The sequence below is a fragment of the Nematolebias whitei genome, chromosome 1, assembly GCF_014905685.2.
Source record: "Nematolebias whitei isolate Nwh7 chromosome 1, NemWhi1, whole genome shotgun sequence".
Lineage (NCBI taxonomy): Eukaryota > Metazoa > Chordata > Actinopteri > Cyprinodontiformes > Rivulidae > Nematolebias > Nematolebias whitei.
In genome coordinates, this window is record NC_056498.1 from 49,718,825 (window position 1) to 49,726,596 (window position 7,772).

Genomic DNA, 7,772 nt, shown 5'->3' on the forward strand with positions numbered 1-7,772 from the left:
AGGATGTTAGAAATGCAGCTGCCAGGAAAAAGACAAAGAGGAGACATGTGGATGCAATTAGAGAGGACATGGAGGTAGTTGGAGTGAGGACAGAGGATGGGACTTTGACCACAACAGCTGCCGGTCAGTGACTGTAAATTTAACATTTTAGATAAAACTACTGAATGTTTTATGATTGCATCATGTTTTTATTATTTCTTTTACTTAAAGACTGTTAGAATGAGTGAGTTTTTGCTGTTTTGAGGGTTTTCACAGCAACCGATGCAAAATTTAAACATTTTTTCATAGCAATGAGAACAAAGAACAAGTTTTGTTTGTGAAAATTACTGTTCTAAACAAGTATTTGAACGGTGTTATGGCATTTTTTTCAGCAACAGCTGCGGATCAAATGTTGTAAAGTTGAAGAAAAAAAAAGTTAAGTCTGGTCCTCTGGACGGGTTCAAAAACTGTAGAAGTTTTTTGTTTTTTTTAATGTCCAGAGGACCAGACTTAACTTTTTTAGATTTTTCTACCTGGATTATTGAGCATGCATCAGGATATTGAAGAAAAGCTCTTTGTTTTACAGCATTTCTTGTTTTGTGCTTTAAAAAAATATAATTCTGTATATATTTTTCACAATTTATTGTAAACAAACAAACAATAAATTCATCTGTGAAATTTAAAGTACAAAAAGTATGGCGTTATACATTTTTATCATTTTTACTGAGGGATTCTGGCAACCCCAGCTGCTGGTATTTTTCCACAAAGCTTTTCTAATGTACATTTCTGTAGGAGTCCAAATGCAGCTTTATTACTTTTACAACAATCCCTCCTTATTTTTCATTCAAATAGAGTTAAAAATCTTAGCTCCGCTGAAGTGATTTCAACGAGACACCGTTTGTGTTTTCATCGTGAACTGTGATTGTCGTCGCTCTGCCACGAAAGAAAACCCTGCAGATGTGCTTCATTCAGGTTCACAGTGAACACGAGCGCATCGCAGCAGCTAATACGTGTCCAAGTGGCCTCTAAACACAGAAAAGACATATATGATATATATGATATATATATATATGAGATATACAAGAGATATATGTTCTCACATCAGAGAGATGTTACCTCAATAAAGAGATTTCTCTCTTTGGGCGTTTCCCTTAAAGACATTGGCCTTTACATGTGTTTATTGGAGCTGCTTTTAAAAAACATGCCACAGATGGCATCAGCTTTTAGCTCTTACATAAATACTTTTTATTATTTTACGCCCATCCAAAAGGCAGGATGGATTGCAATATAGCCTCCGTCCGTCCATCTCTTGTCTCGCACACAACTTGTGATCCGCTCAAGATAATTTAATGAAACTTCAGATGCACATGCATCACCAGATGGAGTGTGGCGTACACTGTTCAACACCCCAGCTCTAAGGTCTTAAGCTTTTGATAGACCGTGACATCTTGTGCCATAAGCTCTCTTGTTGGATTCTCAGATCACGCTATCAGCTGGTTTTCTAATTATCTCTCAGGCTGAAAGCAATGTGTTCAACACCATGTGCATCTTCCAGTTATTTAACTGTCAATAATGGTGTACCACAAGGCTCAGTCTTAGGACCCACTCTCTTTACAATCAACATAAGTAATGTAAGTCAGAACATTCTTGATGCATCCTTGCAGTTCTATGCTGACGATACAGTTGTTTATTGTTGTGCTTAAACAGGTGCTAAGGTTTCCCAGCTCTTTCAGTCTGCATTCAGCATAATTCACTCAGACTTGTTCCGTCTCAAACTGGTGCTAAATGCTGATAAAACCAAAGGGATGTTGCTGTCAAACGGAAAGTTGGTATACCAGCAGTCCTTCCTCATCTTATCTATGAATGCCGTTCCTATTGAGTTTGTGGATTCTTACAAAAACTTGGGAATCCTAGTCGATGCACATCTCTCTTTTAAGCCTCATGTCGAAAACTTGGTGAAGAAACTGAAATTAAAACTGGGTTTCTTTTTTCAGAAATAAATCTCGTTTAACTCTGAATGCCAGGAAACACCTTGTAGTTGCTACTTTCCTTCCATTCGTTGACTATGGTGACATTATTTATATGAACCCTCCTGCCAGCACCCTGCAGATGTTGGATGCTGTCTATCACGGTGCGCTACGATTCATAACTGGTTGTAACTACTGTACCCATCGCTGCACCCTGTATTCACTGGTCAGTTGGTCATCATTAACGTCACGCAGGCTCTCTCACTGGTACATTTTCATCTTTAAAATCACTCTTTGATCTGCTGCCTTCATATATCTCCTCCCACATGTCATGTCGTCAGTGCAGCTACAGCGTACCCTCTCAAGACATCATTACCTGCAGCGTCCCCTCAGTGCAGATTGAACTCAGCATAAAGACCTTTTCTTACTCTGCTCCTGTAACACCTTGCAAAAAAAACTGAGGCTGTCCACTTGACTTCTCTTAGTTTTATATCACTACTTTTCTTTGCTTTTTATTTTATATGCATTTTAAATGTCAAGGTCAAAGGTTATACAAAGTCTTTGCTTGTCCGGGTCATTGCTATAGATTGTTGTATTGCTGTATAATGGTTTGTCGACAGGCGCAAACGTTACTGCTAGCCTTCGTCTGTTCTGGGAGGTGATGAGCTGTTGATGTTTCAGTGGATTTCTGTGGTTGGTGCATACAGGGAGTCCAGCTGGGCTAAACATTAGATTACACTGCACGGGGTTTGGTGGAGAGCTCGGGTTTTGATTTTCATCGGTTCAAACTGAGCTTAATTGCTGTGGTAATGCTGTGGGCGACTCATTTATTTCATGTTTATTCTAGTTGTCTCTTTCTGTTTCTCTCCAAAACGCCGCAGCCGGTGTCGAAGTGCTGCACGAGGATTTACAGGGTTACCCGTAGCGTGCGTGTCAGCAGCTTCATAATCGGGATCAGCGTTCTGCGTAAGCACGTGTGTCAGAAGCTGTGAATGGGTCATCGGTCCATGTGTGAGTCCGCTCACATCCTTAACGTCCAGAGGTGTTTGATCCTCTGGGGGGGGGGGGGGGGAGGCTGCAGATTAGCCCGTCTTACTCCGGTGGCCGGCAGCTCAAGCATTCCCACCTGGTCTACGACATCTTGTGATCATGTGATTAACCAACTGTGTGAACGGTTACAGCAGAGCTGCACCGGTTGATTTAAAAGCTTCCTTGAGGGAATACATATCACAGACTGCTGTTTATTACACCACATCAACTTACATTATTAGTGTTTAGCATATATCTTAGATCTTTGTTTACAGTTTCTTTTTATACTTCATATTTTTGCTATTTTTGGGTGTAACTGGGACCTTGAGTACACAGTTTCGTTCCACTTCATGTACCACATGATGTGAATGACAATAAAGAACCTTGAACTTGACTCGTCAACTTTCATACCAGAGATTAAAATTAAAACCATCTGTAAGAATTAGATTTAACTCTGTTTTGGTTTAAACGTTGAAAGCACGTTCTCACACAATATGCAGCACGATCTGTTAGTGTTTAGAGTATGTGTCGTGTATGACGCTCAGCTACTACCACTCCGAACTTTAGCTCTTTATTTGTAAAATTTAACGGAGATATACCGTATTCTTCGGACCATAAGGCGCACTTAAAATCCTTTAATTTTCTCAAAAATCAACAGTGAGCCTTATATGTTAATTCTGGTTGTGCTTACTGACCTCGAACAGATTTTATGTGGTTATTGTGAACGAGTTGAATAAAGTTTGATTTATCTGACTGTTTTGTTTCGCGTAACACACCTTATAATCCAGTGCACCTTATGTATGTAAACAGACCTGTTTATTGATACTGCACCTTATAATCCAGTGCACCTTATGTATGTAAACAGACCTGTTTATTGATGCTGCACCTTATAATCCGGTGCACCTTATAGTCCAAAAAATACGGTAATATCGCTGAAACTGTTAGAGTTATAGCCATATTTGAATTTTGTAAGATCAGTTAGCTGGGAAGGCCCTCTTGAGTTGGATTGAGTCCACAAGTTAAAAAATTCTAGACGTTCAATCAGTGATTACTTTTTGACAGTTTCAGTAAAATCCGTCCAGTGGTTCATGAGATATTTTGCTAACAGACATGGTTAATTTCATTATTTAACAGCAATGTTTTAAACCCAGATGTTGCTGTCCATCAGTTAGAGATCAGAGTATAAGTTAAGGATCAGGTTCAGCTACTAACACGCCAAATTTTAGCTGTTTATTTGTTAGTTATAGTCGTTTTAGTGTATTTTAGGATTGCTTTGCTGTGGCGGCCATGTTGAATCGAATGGACTCCATAAGTTAATCAGTTGTAGATGTGCATCCAGTGATTCCTTTCTGAGAGTTTGGAGACACATGCAAGAAGAAGCCATTCATATTTTTCCTGCTGTGGAAGGAAAAGTTTTGCACCAGAAAGAAGAGGAACGTTTACTGCTTTGAAGAATCTCTCAGGTTGGAGGACGGCGACTGTTCAGGCGAGAAGAACCGATCCAGAGCACATGAGACCATCCGAGGTGGTCTCCTGACGTTTGAAGGTCCCGTGTGCTGCTCTCAGGATCACTGAATCAGAACCTCAGACAGGATATTGAGCCTCGCTTGAGGTGAGTGCAGCTAATTACCTAGACTTCCTATCTAGAGGAGGTGACGCTGATAAAACCCTTCCTCTCTTTTGTTGTCCGTCACGTTGCACTTCGGCTCATGAGGGCGAGTGTCGCGAAGAAACCCCCTCGTTCTCAGTCAAACGACCCGTCAGGTTGACATCCGCTGCCAGCCTTGAGGGAAACTGTTGATGCTGGCAGCCTCTTGGCGTCCCTCGCACCGTGACGTAGCGGTTTTTCCATGACACACGCGAGGATTGTTTCCAAACGAGCCTGTCGGCTTCAATGGAGATGACCCCGCCATTTTACTTTCTCTTAAAGTCAACAACTCTCCCACAACGTTCACAATGTGTGCTCACTCACCGGGAATGGATCTGGACTTAGACCAAGGCATTCATGAGCTGGTAAAGGTCTTCATGTCCAGTTCTTCTCGTTCTGCACCGGAGCTTAGTTTGCAGATCGAAAGCCACAATGTTATTTCAGGAAACTGGATGTTAGGTCCACGAACTGGCATTAAATAGCCGTCATGTGGTCTGCCAGGGACCACACAGACCAACCGGAGAGACGCAAGGGGTTAGCAGACGTATTGTTCTGTTTGTTTATAAAGAGCATATAAAAAGAAATCAAGTGAAGTAATAAGTTTGGAGCCATAAAAGAGGTCAAGATAACAAACCCGAGCACCAACACAGGAAGCTCCAGCATAAACTGGTCCAACAATCCGAGACACGAGGGAAAACTTGTGTGGTGGTCGATCGGACCGTTTGAGAAACGAGGAGGGGAAAACAAACTGACAGAATCTACAAATAATAAAAAAGACAAGTTTTCTCTGGAAAAGTATTTATATAACAAATACTGTTATGGCTACAAATGGAAAGAAATAATACTTAAAGTCATTAGTTTACATTGTGTCGATGTTACGGCTCATGTTGTGCATTAAAAAAAAAAAAAAAAAAAAAAAACTAGATCAAGTTTCAAGTAGGTCTGATTCAGTGGGACTCTTTTTGTTTTGTTGACTAACAACATATCTCCAGCAGCAACTCTTCAGGAACTGTTGGCTCAAAAATTACTTAAATGTGACAAAAAACAACAACAAAAAAAAAACGTTTTGTGTGGTCTGACTCGCCAACTGTTCAAAAACTGTGCTCTGAAAAATCCTGAAAATAAAATCATACTTATAACATACAAAAGGTCCGAACTCCATCTTAAGTTAAAGACCTTATTGTTTGAAATTTCCCTAACAGAGCACTTTGCTCTCAGACTGCAGGTTTACTTGAGGTTCCTAGAGCTTCTAAAAGTAGAAAAGAGTCAGAGCTTTCCACAAGAGAGGAGCCTGATAAATGAAATGTTTGTCTTCCATTCTGTCCGTGAGGCTGACACCCTGTCTGCTTATAAGACTTGCTTTTTTGATAAAACCTATAGTTCAAGTTGGGTTGGGTTTCCTGAACAATCCTTTAGTTATGCTGCTTTAGACTGCTGGATAAACGGACCACATCTCCTCACTCACATTGCACTTGATACTCTCTTTGCTTCATGTTCATACATGCAGATATTTTTGTCTTTGACCAGTTTTATTTTTATTTTTCGGACCATAGGAACTACACCTGGACCAATCATTCTGTGTTTGTGTCTCTTTCCTGTCCTCTCAAACCCCGGCCTGTCAAGCCAGATGACCGCCCATTCTGAATCTGGTTCTGTTGGAGATTTCTTCCCGTTAAAAGGGAGTCATTTCTTTCCACCGTCACCTCCGTGCTGCTCAGGGTGTGGAATTGAGCCGAAAAGCAGATTTGACACAATCTGTTGACTTCCTTAGGAAACTTTTACTAACTGGCATTGTATGATTCAATTCAAAAATACTTTCTTAATCCCAGAGGGAAATTAAGTGTTGTCGTAGCTCATCATCCTGGTTTCATTCAAGAGTTGTTATAGATGCTGAGAGCTGTGAGCAAGAAGGATCTCCTGTAGCAAATCCAAAAAATCTGGCCACAGATAGTGATCCGTCCACCCGGATCCAGCTTGTTGTCAGGTCTGGCGGGCCTCTTGGTCCTCCTGGGCAGCAGGACTGCCCAGATGCCGAGCAGAATTCCTCCCTGAGTGATAGTCACTCCTCCCAGCAGTCTGCCGAGCTCCTCGTCACCACGGACAGACAACTGAAGGCCCTCCCACCATCTCTAGCCGAGCCTCCCAGCAGCTCCAGGATCTCGGCGGTCAGGCACTCGAGCACCGCCACCAGGTTGACAGGAATTGGTCCACGGCACCTCCTTTTCAACTCATTTGGGATTTGGACCTGTAGTTGAGATATATGAGCTTTTACAATGTCAATCAGCTGCTCCTGGTTGTTAAAAAAACCCCACCTTGTTGCCATGGTTACACATCACAACAAATGCACAAAAGTAAAAAGGTTTCAGTAAAAATCCTTCCAGCTGCACAGCATCTGATACCAGAGGAAACAATCATCTGAAAAAAGCGATTTACATCCAGAAAAAAGAGGAATTAAAGTCTTCAAAAGCAAAAACTCAGAATGAAAGTAACAGAGCTGCTCCAACATGCAGCCACCCTGAGCGGCGCAATATGGAAATAAAAAGCTATGTACTAAAGTAAAGCTATGTACTAAAGTAAAACTATGTACTAAAGTAAAGCTATGTACTAAAGTAAAACTATGTATTAAAGTAAAGCTATTTACTAAGGTAAAGCTATGTACTAAAGTAAAGCTATATAATAAAGTAAAGCTTAGTACTAAAGTAAAACTATGTATTAAAGTAAAGCTATGTACTAAAGTAAAGCTATGTACTAAAGTAAAGCTATGTACTAAAGTAAAGCTATGTAATAAAGTAAAGCTTAGTACTAAAGTAAAGCTATGTACTAAAGTAAAGCTATGTAATAAAGTAAAGCTTAGTACTAAAGTAAAACTATGTATTAAAGTAAAGCTATGTACTAAAGTAAAGCTATGTACTAAAGTAAAGCTATGTAATAAAGTAAAGCTTAGTACTAAAGTAAAGCTATGTACTAAAGTAAAGCTATATAATAAAGTAAAGCTATGTACTAAAGTAAAACTATGTATTAAAGTAAAGCTATGTACTAAAGTAAAACTATGTACTAAAGTAAAGCTATATACTGAAGTAAAGCTATATACTAAAGTCAAGCTATGTACTAAAGTAAAGCTATGTACTAAAGTAAAGCTATATACTAAA